Source organism: Equus caballus, chromosome 7 (genome assembly GCF_041296265.1).
Source record: "Equus caballus isolate H_3958 breed thoroughbred chromosome 7, TB-T2T, whole genome shotgun sequence".
Lineage (NCBI taxonomy): Eukaryota > Metazoa > Chordata > Mammalia > Perissodactyla > Equidae > Equus > Equus caballus.
Genome location: NC_091690.1, coordinates 93811870 through 93826296, shown reverse-complemented (window position 1 = coordinate 93826296; position 14427 = coordinate 93811870).

Genomic DNA, 14427 nt, shown 5'->3' with positions numbered 1-14427 from the left:
TCCTGAGCTTGCAGCTTGTCTGGCATGCTTTGTTGTTGTAAGAGTGGGTGCAATGCTCTATCTCTCTACATCCTACACAGAAACCAGAACACTATATGCTTTTTATTTGGCCTTATACCTGAAATGTGAACACGTTTCACAGTTGGAAGGTTTTTTTTTTTCAACAAAAAGAGCATGTTACAACATATTTCCTGTGGCTCACACCATTTGAATCCTATAGTTCTCTACTTAATTATTAAGGAGCTGTTGCATTTTGACTTTACCCAATGGGATCCTAGATCTAGCAGATAACTTGTTTATGCTTTTCTGCTCATAATCATCTTATAATAACAGAATGTTTAATTGGTTACTATAATGTGTACTGTGGTGGCTGCATGTCACTGTGATGGTGAAGGCTCTGCCACCAGTATTTCACATACCTTCAGGGTCACCCATGGTGGACAGGTTTCAGCGGAGCTTCCAGACTAAGACAGACTGGGAAGAAGGATCTGGCCACCCACTTCTGAAAGAACTGGGCTTGAAAACCCTATGAATAGCAGTGGGGCCTCATTTGGTATACCCTGCCAGAAGGTGAAGGGTGGCGCATAAAGACCGAGCAGGGTTCTGCTCTGCTGTGTGCAGCGGCGCTAGGAGTTTGAGTCAAATTCACTTGATGGCACTAACAACAATAAAACTTGCCACATCCTGTGCTCATATGTGCATATATTATCTTACATGGCAAAAGGGATGCTGCAGCTGTAAATAAGATTAGTGACTTTAAAATAGATAGATTATCCTGGATTATCTGGGTAGGCCCAATCTAATCAAACACAAGCTCTTAAAAGCAGAGAATCTCTGAGCCAGCCCTGATGGCCTAGTGGTTAAAGTTCAGCGCTCACCACTTCAGCAGCCCAGGTTTGCTTCCAGGTCACAGAATCACATCACCCGCCTATCAGTTGCCACACTGTCATGGCAGCTCACAGGCTCACATAGAAAAACTAGAAAAACTGAAAACTAGGATATACAACCATGTACTGTGGCTTTGGGGAGAAAAACAAAAGGCAGAGAATCTCTTCCATCTAGAATTAGGGAAGAAGATGGAAGCAGAAGAGAGACGAAGGTGAAAGGAAGACTCAAAGTGTGCAGACTCTACTCATGGTTGTTGGCTTTGAAGATCAAGGAAGTGGGCCGTGAACCAAAGGATGAGGATGGCTTCTAGACACTGAGAGCAATCCCAGGTGACAGCCAGCAAGGAACTGGGGACCTTAGTCCTACAACCACCTGGAATTGAATTCTGCCAACTACCTGAAGGAGGGTAAAAGTGGATTCTCCACAGAGACTCCATAAGGAATGCAGTCTTGCAGTTACCTTGCTTTCAGACTGATGAGACTTGAGTGTAAATTCTGATCTTCAGAATTTGAAGTAATAAGTCTGTCATTTTAAATGGCTACAGCTGTGGTAATGTGTTACAGCAGCAATAGAAAGCAGCTGCACACACACATATAAGCAATCTGCATAGCTGCAATCATCATGCACATGGCACTTCTGCTTTTTAAATCAATAACACTTTCTCCTGCATCTATGGGACTTTGTGATTGGAATGACTATGCTGTATTACCCTCTGTTGATATTTCACAATTCAATATGTGGTTCCTTTGTCTTAGGTTTTTGTGTTGTTTCCTGTTTATATGTCTCTAACTATTTATCTCTTTATAGTTTTTTGTATTGGAGATAGTCCTATAATAAAGTTTGAACACACACACACATTACAGGGCTGATAATAACACATAGCCATACGGTTCTTGCTAGGTATTTTAGCATTTTTTTTTCTGAAGAGATTATATTGATTTAAACAATGCCTTTCAAAACTTATATGATGCCAGAGATATCAAGAGTATACAAAAATCATCTTGTCTACTTATGTAATTTGAGAGTCTGTCTCACTCCGTGTACAAGGAAGCCACAAATGTTTGTTCAAATTTCACTCATTTCATTTTCCTCTTTAGAGTCAGATTTAATAAATCCTAACATGGGCTCAAAACTTCTCTCTAATTTTTAAATTATGTGTAAAACATATTTTGAGAGAACTCCTGAAGGAAATATTAAAATTTATGGGGTTGGATTTCATTTCCAACTCTCATATAATAAGATGCTAAAATGGCACTCTTCTTGCCACCATTTTGAATGTTTTAATAACATAAAAATGAGAGTAAAACAGAATGCATCCCTGATCCCACAGATATTTTATAAAGAGAATGCAGGAAACCCTTTAATACTTGAGCCCTTTGACCCACTTGTAGAAAATAAGTGGATCAAGACGGCAGAGAACGCGTCAGGAGAGAGTTGTATGCAGAGAGCTGCTTCTGTTCCTACAGATGGAGGGAAATGAGGGGACTGCCTTCTGTCCCCTACTCCAGAGAGAGGCCTCAAAGTTTCCACTATTAGATTGGAAACATGTTTCCTGCCTTCATAATGATAAAGAACTGATGATTAACACACATCTACGGAATTAACATCGGTCACTAACTGAGTCAGCCTCTGGTCCTGAGAAACCTAAATGGCGAGACTTTGGTGACAGTTTCTACAAAGTCAGACTATGTGGGATAACCTGTGCTGACAGCATTGACGAAGCCTACACCTGTCTAATTAAAGAGTTAATGCTCTAACTGCCATGCTATCCTGCCTACTTGAAGTAGGCAGTGTGAGACTATTTTGCATTATGGAGTGATTAAAATATAAAAATAAGTAATGTAAATTGCTATTCAAGATAACATATCCTGTCTATTAAACTGCAGCAGCATATTCGTAACAACTTTAGTGGCACAAGGCAGGTGGGGAGGAATCACCTATGTTTGTACGGAGCCAGACTGAACTACAGAGTTAACGTCTTGGAGACCATCCAAGGTGAGCATTTTGCAAGACCTTTATGATTGAAAAATTTTGTAATGCTTCCAGTTTCCTTTAGGATCTCATCCTCTCTCCCCTCTAAAATCATATCCTAATCATATGCCACATCAAAGTTTAATCGTATTCTTAACTTTTACATTTTTTAATAAGCAGTCACAGCTTTCATCGTATCATGAGTTTTGCTGTAAACAGGACACAAAATCGTTTGAATTTGGCTGCGGGGCAAGTAGCTCGGCTTCTCACTGGTTGAAGACCCACTTCCTGCATCAACCTCCCAGAGAATATGATTAAAATTCTTAACTCACCAAAAATACAAATGGCTCACACAAAGAGGGACTGCTCACAATTCAAAGTCTGTTCATGGATATTATTGCTTTTGCCTAGAACAACTTTTACTCCCCACAGAAGCTTTTTCTTATATAACTGTTACTTGGTTAAGGGTCTGTCCACTAGGAAGTGTTTCAGGACCCCTCCTGATGTTTTTAGATGGCCCTCTTTTGTGCCCTTAAGACGTTCTCGACATGTTTATTGGAATTGATTATGTTACAGCTGTTCATTAATTTAACTGCTGCACTGTTAGTTATAAGCTCTGTGATGAAAGAGAATGAGTTTTTGGGAGGTTGTGCCATTGTGCCCATTTTAAAGCTTGGAACAGAGTAGGTACTCAATAAATAGTCACTGAATAAAAAATTAATCAATAAGTTAGTTAATTAAGGGGGCTAGTGGTTCCTCCAAAACCGAAGACCTCATCTGTAAAATGAAGAATAATGACACCACCTACCTCATGTGGTTGCTATAAGGATTTAATGGGTTAATATATACAAAATGTGAGAACAGTATATACTTCAATACAGGCATGTATAAATGCTATTTTGACAATTATTGTTAAAATTAATGATAAGGACTTTAAGGACCATTTAGATTCAGGAACTCTGGGCCTAGAGGTGAATATGCCAAAAGATGTCAGTTGTTGAATTAGAAAGATGAGTGACATGAATGAAACCCGCTTTCCACGTCTGCATCTTGATGTCAGTATCAAACTAACCCTAAAGCAGCTGTTGAGCCTCTCAGTTGGTCACACATTTGGGAAACCATGATAAAATTATTGACTTTACTAAGTGTGATTATACAAAATTCTTAAAATCTGGGACCAGGCCTGTGGTATACTGGTTAAGTTTGGTGCGTTTTGCTTTGGTGACCTGGGTTCATGGGTTCAGATTCCAGGCGCGAACATACCCCACCTGTCAGCCATGATGTGGCAGCGACCCACGTATAAAGTGGAGAAAGATTGGGACAGATGTTAGCCCAGGGCTAATCTTCTTCAGCAAAAAAATTAAAAAAATAAAAAAAAGTCTTAAAATCATTGGTCCAGGCCATGGGTGGCCCTCTAACATGTAACCTGAACTTTTCCTATACAACATCATCTATATGATTTAATACTAACATCCTGTGTCCCTATCAAAATAGGGCAATTAGAAGAGCATAAATTTTATTATACTTTGCATAAATTGTATCATGCATTAAAAAGCATAAATAGTATTATGCAAAGGGAGAAAGTTATGTTCCACTCATTGCTGTATCTCCAGTAGCCAGCACCATATATTCTCCTGCACATTTGACTCCACATAGAATCCGTATTCAAATTATGTTCCCATAGAAAATTCACTCATATCATTTGTTAAATGTTGCAGATATGTGTAAGACATTAATATTCGTCAATTACTATCATCAGCATGAATTAGCCAAATACCAAAGACAGGTAAACAGTCATAGCAAATACAAAAGATTTGCAAACTCTTGAGATGTGTTGCCTTGCACATCTATTTCCAATTTTTTTCATTTCTGTTCTTAATAAATAGCTCTTTCAAGCATGTCTGAATTTCACTCTTATTTCATTTCTCTCTATAGAATCAGATTTAGCAAATCCCAACATGGGCTCAAAGCTTTGTTGGAAGCTAAAAACCTCAAATGATTTTTTGATAAAAGTGACGGAAAAAAATATCATGACACTGTTTGCTGTTCTTCCTCCCCAAGGATGCAAATAGGCCTTTTAAACTTTGCCATCAGTGTGTGTTTATGCTGCTACAAAGTGTAAGATCTCACACTGCAAGAAAAGCTATTTTGACCACAGAAAACAAACTTTCCTAAAATGGTCCTTTGATTAGCATTTAGCCATATCAGTTAGAGGTTGTTGTGATGAGACTCACAGGTTCCAGAATTCCTTGATTCAGTGTGTGTGCCTTGAGGGCGGGGGGCAGTGGAGGGAGGAATTTAGTCAAAGCATTTTACCCAACAAATCAAACATTTGTGGAAATATTTCACTTTTCAAACATTTCTGGCATTGTGTAATCACAGCTTACATCATAATACAATGCAAATAAGGATGCTTTCTGAAATCTCTGCTAAGATTCTACAACCATCTGTTTTCCTGAGTGTTTCTTTGAGTAACAGAATGCACTTTTCTAGTGGACGACATGTGTGGTTCTATTTTGTCTTTCGCCTATTTTTACATGATATACAACTGAAAAATCCGAGTAATCTTCTATTTGTCAAAGCGTCTTGATTCTGGGGACCACGTGGGCAAGCCATGAAATGAGGGACTGCATTTCCCCGTTCTCCTACTGACTGTTGTTGTGTAGGCAGTTAGTTGATTATCTCCTTTTACCGTTTTTAGTGCCAAACGGCAATTAATATTCATTGTCTGTTATTGTTTAAAGAAAAGGCAATTTTTTGAGAGACTGTTACCAAAAGTTCCATCTCTGATCCCTATGCCAATCCAAATAATGAGAACAGAGTCTTGGGTGAATAAGGAAAGGGCTTACTTTGCCAGGGAGAGGGAGCAAAGCAAAGGGCCAGTGTCCCAAAAGTTGCTTGCTCCCTGTTAAGAAAAGGGTGGGGGGGGGCTGGCCCCGTGGCCGAGTGGTTGAGTCCGTGCACTCTGCTGCAGGCGGCCCAGTGTTTCGTTGGTTCGGATCCTGGGTGCAGACATGGCACTGCTCATCAAGCCACGCTGGGGCAGCGTCCCACATGCTACAACTAGAAGGACCCACAACAAAGAATATACAACTATGTACTGGGGGGCTTTGGGGGGAAAAAGGAAAAAATAAAATCTTTAAAAAAAAAAAAAAAAGAAAAGGGTAGGGGTTTTTATTTGGGGTTTTAAGTGCTGGAGGGCGGCCGTGGCCTTCTTGGTCAGTGTTTTCCCACCGGCCTGTCTCTGGGGCTGCTTCCAGCAGAGAAGACAAAGGATTTCTCAGATGAGTGTCCTTTGCTGTGTATCTCCATGGTGGAAGGTAGACTCTAATGTCAGGAAGCTGAGGAGTTGGGCCTCGGAAGCTTCAGTTTTTTGATATTCCCTGGACATTAGTTTCTCTGTAAAATAAGTTCAGGGTCCTGTGATTAGCCACAACTTTAGTGGGAGCCCAGTGTGAGGTCATGTGGACTTTAACAATTTGTAAGTTCTATTTGGCTCTATAGCTCAGGGAGTCATAGGTTAAAGAAACAAGCATATGAGTGTAACATAAACATATGAATGTAACTAAAGAAGCAGGGAACTGGGGATGCTTTCCTGTAGTTGTAACCCACATGTGCTGGGTTCACTGTAGGGGAACCAATATCAGGGCTATTAACTAAGAGCCAGTAACAAGACTACACCATAAATTAAACATCTCCTGACCTTCCACAAAAGGATGAGTTGTAAAGACTGAGATGTCGGAAGACAGGTGCCCTTCCACGGCAGAGCAGCGGTCTCTAACTAGACAGCTGAAGGGAACCATGTAACAGCGGCATGCTGAGAAAGCAGAATTTAAGGGCAGAAAAAGTTGAAATCTGATTAAGCATTCCAGCTTGGCCTCTCCCTATAGAATTGGGGATGTTTTAAAGGGAGCTAGCTACATATGACAAGTACTTCCATTTCACCTCCATAAAATAATGATCTAATAAAAAAGCTATTCAAAACGATCCCACAGGAAACTTTTTTAATGAAATACAAAAAGTTTTGAACATTTTCTGTGTTAGCTCTGTCTTGTCCTGAGGCATACAGCATTTATCTACTGGTTGCCTCTGTACAGTACAGAACATTGTTTATACTCATGCGTGACTAAAATTTTCAGAGCAAAGTTTTCAAAATGGCCTTTAATTAAAAATAACTATTTTGGGGGGCTGGCCCTGTGGTTGATTGGTTAAGTTCACACGCTCCACTTTGGCAGCCCAGAGTTTCGCCAGTTCAGATCCTGGGCGCTGACCTAGCACTGCTCATCAAGCCATGCTGAGACGGCATCCCACACAGCATAGCCAGAAGCACTCACAGCTAGAAGATGCAACTATGTACTGGGGGGCTTTGGGGAGAAGAAGAAGGAAAAAAAAAAAGATTGGCAACAGATGTTAGCTCAGGTGCTAATCTAAAAAAATAAAAAAATTATTTTTTAAATTAGGAGTTCTACTTTTGGTAAGAAATTTTGAGCTTTTGTGATTGTCTCTTCCTCCTCTTCTTTCTGGCTCGTCTTAGCATGTTTGTTTTCAATTCTTCGTATATTCCTATTAATGTCAAAGCTAATAAAGTCTTGACTTTTAGTTTGAAATTGGAAGCATTTCTTGACCAAATGATATACTATTTCTTCACTGTGAGACACTCTGAGAGGGATAGCTAATCTGGTGGAAAAGCTTTCACTTCCTTTTATAAAATAGAGTGAAAACAATATATATAGAGAGTATTTCAGTAGCAAAATTTCATGATCCCTACTTTAAAAATACAAAAAGAAACTTGAAATTAATGTGTATCCCTACATTTGACAAAGCTTGGAGTAAATGGTGGTATCTGTTGAAAGACTGTGAAGCCTGAAGTTGATGACATTTTAGTTGCTGTTTTCAGATGCACTACCAGATAAATGATGTAAGGATTGCTTCATTATTCTTTATACTATGACTTTGCCTCTCTGTTCTCAGCTTTGGGACTCCCCTGCATGTTATTAATTTGTAAGAGATCTGTCAAATAAAATATTAATAAAATATAGTTGATGGGAGAAGGGAAAGCATGTCTTTCCCTTACTGTGTTAATAACAAGGTTGTGTGCTTGGTATTTTCATCCATGTATTTTATACCAAATTTAAAGAAGTTGAATATCATAAAGAATACAAAGGTGTTTTTTGGGAAAGACCAATCCCCAATGTTTCTACAGTACAAGACAAGAATAGAAAATAAATAAAGTATTTTCTTTCCTTCTACTTTGACAAACATACCTTGATAATGAGCTGGATGTCTAGGTTTTAATTTAGAATCCTTGGAAAACATGGAGTTCTGCCCAGAGATATGGGGCACAAGAAGGGCTGGCTGTAAGCCCCTACACCATGTCTCAGCCATTTCTTCCTAATCCTCTGCTCCATCCTGTACCAAGAATGACCTCGAAGCATATCTGTAGACCCCTCAGCCTGCATGTCAAATCTCAGTTGGCATTCCCTCAAAAGCCACCCTTGGTAATTCCTTGGGCCTGAAGTTGCACACACTGGAAGTGTGGCCAACTTTGGGAGGGTGGGGCTGAGCAAGAGGGTTGAGCAGACTCTAGAAGCAGCCATGAGTCCTGTGTGGGGCATTGTAGGCTCAAGCACCCATGTAGGGGCTCTGAGAGAGTGGGGAAGGGCTCCTATCCTCTCTTCCCTGTGTACTTCTCTCCCCATGGAAAGAGCCACAGCAGAGGAGGGCTAGAGAGGGTCCCCTGAAGTTTAGGAGCTAAGGCAGGGAGCCCTTGCCTGGGTCGAAGGACAATTTTATTGGTAGACCTCAGATTAAAATCCCTTCCTTATCAATTATTAGCTGATTGCTCTTAGATAAATGTCCTCACCTCTTTAATCTCAAGTTTCAAGCCATAGTGACTAGATTTAAACCTCTGGTCCACCACTTAACTGCTGTGTAAGTTTGGGAAAATTACTTAATCTCTCCTTGCCTACTTTCTATCTGCAAGATGTGAGTAATAACAGTACCAATTTAGAGGGTTATAATAAGAGTTGCATTCGTATTTATGAAGTGCTTAAATAGTGCCTAGCACATGGTAAGCATTATAGGTATTTGTTTTAAAAAATAAAATGTTTTACGACTGAGCACGTCTTTATATCCCTCATGAGATGGCTGCAAAAATTAAAGAAGATAACGCCTGCAATTCTTAGCCAAGAGCTTGGCTCATAATAAATGTACCAAATTGTAACTAATAATGTAATATAAATATTAAGAAAGCATTGGGCCCAAAATATACATTGCAAGATTAAAAATCACAGGCTGTTAACGTTTTTCCTGTTATGTAGGATGAGCATACACTGAGTTTGTACTTTGGTTAGTCATTGATACTGCATTTTGCCTGGTTTGGCTTGTAAGTTCCAAGATACATTCCCCTTATATTTCATGTCCACTGATTTTCATGAACAATAATATGAGCAAAAGGAAATTACATAATATTCTTGCCACTGGGAAGAATCCATTTACTTAGCACATGAACGTTCATTGTGTGTCCACATTGGTGCAGAGGTACAAGGAAGTAGAAGAGAATATTAGTCAAATTACATGAGTCTGATTTTTTTTTCTGAAGCAATATTCTACCCAGAGTGGCAAATACTTAATGAACCAATTTTATCTTCATAAAATACGTGTAAGTCATGTTAAAATGATATATTAAAGTTCATGTGCACTGTATCCTTCTGAAAGTTACTTTAGATTTGAACTTGAGAACTAATAACTTTCTTATTTTTGATATTCATTGCTTGTATTCAAAATGAAGAGAAATGACTCTGATTTAATACAAGAAAAGATGGTAATTTGTCATCTTAAAGTTTCAGTATTTCTCATTTACTTTAAATGAATGTTCAAAAGATAATTTATAAAGATGCATGTAATTTTGGAAATATTATATGCATGTTATTGAAAATCTCAGATTAAAATATCATTCATAATTCATGTAATAGAGCTAGAGATGTTATGCCCCTATTTAAAGGCTATTTTTTGAGAAACACATAACCATCGAAATAAATTACTCATATGTGAAATGGTTGCTGATTTAAATGATTCAACACTGTGAATTATTAGTAAGTGGTCTTAAATTATTTATTGGACATTTATACAGATATGAACATGCTTTAACACTAAAATGTTTTCTGACTATTCACAGTGTAATAGTCTTGCTGCCAACTGGTTTCTTAAGGCCATTGCTTCTCTGTCTCTAATTCAGAAAAGGTATATAGATATCCTAGTAAACTCCAACTTCCTTTGAAAGTCATTAGTGAAAGGACCCAGAGACAGCACTTTGCAATATAAAGGTCTGTAAAGTGGCAAAGATGAATTGACACAAAATATCTGTTTCTGACAACCAAGGGGTAACTTAAAAAAACCTCAGTCTAGTACTTTGTGAAAAGTTCATTTTTTAGAGCTTTATAAACATATTTAAACATTTTCTCAGTTTAAACTCAGCCACTTTGAGACTTACACAGCTCTTCAATTTCAAACTTTACAATAATTCCTGAATATAATTTAATTACTAAAATGTGGCATCACCCACATCACTTATTTTTAAGAAAAAATCTTAAGCACATTTCTTATTTGCAAAACTTATGTACAATATTTCCACAAAAATTCTGTGGGAATGAAATATAATAGCTCAAAAATCCAAAGTTAATCTAGTGTCTGATAAAAAATGAAAAACCCAATTCCCCCAGCACTTTCTATCCTGTACCCTTCTATTTCTAGTAAGACCACCTTTTGTCAATGTTTGAATGCTTGTATACTGTTTTCTCTCTATATAGTATTTTTATTGAAACATTTTATAAATTGCAAATACATATGATGTAAAAAAATACATATGATACAGAATACATATAAGATCTATGTATCATATATATGACAGATATATGATATGGAATACATACATATGCTCACATGTACATATTTGTAACCATATATTACAACTTATAATTATAAATTATATTTCAAAAAACATATTTAAAGTTTTTTAAATATACAAATAAAATAAATAAAAATTTTAAAAAATATGTGTGCAAAAATTATACTTTACAAATTACAGTTTGGAAGTGTGGCCAGTCAAGGCTTGAGGCAGTTCAGTCAATTTCCTTATAGTCTATTGGTTAGAACTCAGTCATGTGGCCACACCCAACTGCAAACAAGGTTTGAAAACAAGGTGAATGAACCTACCATAACAGACAGACACATATAGCTCAGGAATAAGAAGAAATAGGTTGCAGGCTAGTGTCAAGATCATGGCATAAATGGACTTTGAACTCATCTCCTCCCATGGACACAACAAATTTACAACTACTTTTGGAACAATTACCCCTGAGAGAGAACTGAAAACTGGATAAAAAGAACTTCAGCAACAAGGGAGAGTGCTGACTGAGGTGGAAGAGGCAGAAAGTCCTTCTGGAGAGAAAAATGCTACCTTCTAGCAGTGGCACCTAGTGGCTGGCCACGAGCAATCATGAGGTATGCAGTCTTCCCTGGAAGAGTGGGGGATCTGAGTGGGGGAGCATTATTGCTATAAGCAGCTTTTGGACTCAGCACAACTGAAACAAGTGCCACCATATCTGGCTTTGCTGGCTACCAACTACAATGGGGAATACCCCCAGAAAAGCTATCAGATGTAAGGGGAAAAAAGCCTGCTCTTAAAGGGCCTATGCACAAATTCACCTGTTTTGGAAAGCACCACAAAATCATCGGGAAGAAATGTACACAGCCCTTTGTTGAAAAGAGACTCACTTGATAGGCTCTGGGTGCATCTCAATAAGAGGTGAGATCCCTAGGGACTGAAATATTGGCAGCAGAAATTTTTGTGACCTAGTACAGGCATGCTGACACAGACTCAAGAAGACTCCATTGGAGTTCTTCCTCTGGTTTGTTAGCCCAGAGAGCTGCCCCACCCAATAGAACACTGATTTAATCCAACTCAGCCAGCCCAGGCAGCCTGTCCTAGGGACTGGCCCTACCCAAAAGCAATCCCTTGGGCAACTTGTGGGCCCACATAGGTGGGGTGCCTGTAATGTCTGCAGCCAGGTGAGAGCGTTCACCTCTGTGGAGCAGGCCATGTGTGAAGAGCTGGTAGAGTATGTGGGGCATTGGTGGAGTGTATGGGGCCTCTGCAGTGGGGCAACTGGGTCCACTTAAGTGGGTCAAGGCACATGCATGGGACAGGACGGCATTGATGGGGTGCATGGCCCTGTGGGCAATGGAGCTTGTCAACTGCAGCAGAATTGTGCTTCTCAAACAGCCACATAGCAGATCAGCCTCACCTTCCAAAGCCTGAAACAATTGAGTGCTCCCTTGCCTGGGGTCGGCCCCACCCAGCTGTGCTCCCAAAACAGCTGACAATGGCTTTGCAGGCCTGAGGCCTTCAGCAATTGTAAGCCCCTAAGCCTAGCAAGCAGCCACCCGGGGGCCTACTCATTTAACAGAAAAACTGCAATAGGAATGTGCTATTAGACCTTGCAGCCAACTGTGCTGATGCTCCCCAGGCCTGATAAAGTGACTGGAGGATCCATAGTAGCCACATGTAGCAGAGTATTATAATCAGCCAGTTAGAAGGACAACCTAGCCCCTCCGGGAACCTGCAACAAGAATGAACCTACCATAACAGACAGACACATATAGCCCACACAGGGGACACGTCTGGAATGTTTGGAACTGGTGACGAGAAGGAAGCACACTGCTGGGCCTCATAAGGTATCTTTTACATAAGACCACCTTTCCAAGATTGGGAGACACAGCTGACCTACCTAATACATAGAAATAAGCACAGAAAAGAGGCAAAATGAGGAGACAAAGGAACACATTTCAAGTAATGGAACAAGACAAAAACCCCAGGAAAAGAACTAAATGAAACAGAGATAAACAATCCAGACAAAGAGTATAAACTAAGAGTCATAAGGATGCTCACTGATCTTGGGAGAAGAATGGATGAACTCAGTGAGGACTTCAAAAGAAAAATATCAAGAAGAATCAACCGTAAATGACAAACACAATATTGGAAATGAAAAATTCACTAGAGGGACTCAATAGCAGAGCAGATGATACAGAAGAATGGATCAGCGAGCTGGAGGAAAGACTAGAGGAAATCACCCAAGCTGAAGAGATAAAAGAAAAAAGAATTAAAAAGGAGAAGGACAATCTAAGGGACCTCTGAGACAACATCAAGTGTGCTAACATACTAGGTGTCCCAGAAGAAGAAGAAAGAGACATGGGGACAGAGAATCTATTTGAAGAAATAATAGCTGAAAACTTTCCTAACCTAAGGAAGGAAACCAGACATCCAGGTATAGGAAGCACAGAAAGCCCCAAACAAGATAAACCCAAAGAGGCCCACACCAAGACATATTATAATTAAAATGTCAAGAATTAAAGATAGAGAATCCTAAAAGTCACAAGAGAAAGGCAACAAGTGACATGCAAAGGAAACCCCATAAGGCCAGCAGCTGACTTTCCAGAAGAAACCTTACAGGCTAGAAGGGAATGGCAAGATATATTTAGAGCACTGAAAGGAAAAAAACTACAGCCAAGAATACTCTACCCTGAAAGTTTATCATTCAGACTAGAAGGAGAGATAAAGAGTTTCCCAGACAAGCAAAAGCTAAAATAGTTAATCATCAAGAAACCATCCTTACTAGAAATGCTAAAGGGACTTAAGCAGAAAAGAGAAGACCACAAAAAGGAATGAGAAAATTTCCAAAAAGAAAAAATAGCAATAAAATCACTGGTGAAGGCAAGTAGACAGCAGAGACAGCAAAGGCAGCAGATCACCCACCTACGAAGACAAAATGAAGGTCAAAAGACAAAAGTATTAAATTATCTATTTCCATAATAAGAGAGTAATGGATACACACATACGAAAAAAGAGGTTAGGTGTGATATCAAAACCATAAACTCTGGGAGGAGAGGAGTATCAGAATAGAGCTTTTAGCAAGACATCAAACTTAAGAGACCATAAACTTAATATAGATTGCTATATACATAGGTTGTTATGTACGAACCTCATGGTAATCACAAAGCAGAAATGTATAATAAATATGCAAAAGTTAAGAGAAGGGAACCCAAACATAATCCTAAAGAAAGCCATGACATCACAAGGGAAGAGAGCAAGAGAAGAAGAAAGCAAGAGAGAAGAATTACTAAAACATCCAGAAAAAAAGTAACAAAATGGCAATAAATACATACTTATCAATAGCTACTTTAAATGCCAATGGACTGAATGTTCCAATCAAAAGGCATAGGGTGGTCAATTGGATAAAAAAAACAAGACCCATACACATGAAACCTACAAGAGACACGCTTCAGACCTCGACACTCACAAACTATCAGTGAAGGGATGGAAAAGGATACTTCATGCAAATGGCAAAGAGAAAGCTAGGATAGTAATATTTATGTCAGACAAAATGGACTTTAAAACAAAAAATGTAGCGAGAGATAAAGAAGGGCACTACATAATGATGAAGGAAACAATCCAACAAGAGGATATAAACTTCTAAATACCTATTCACCCAACATAGGAGAACCTAAAAA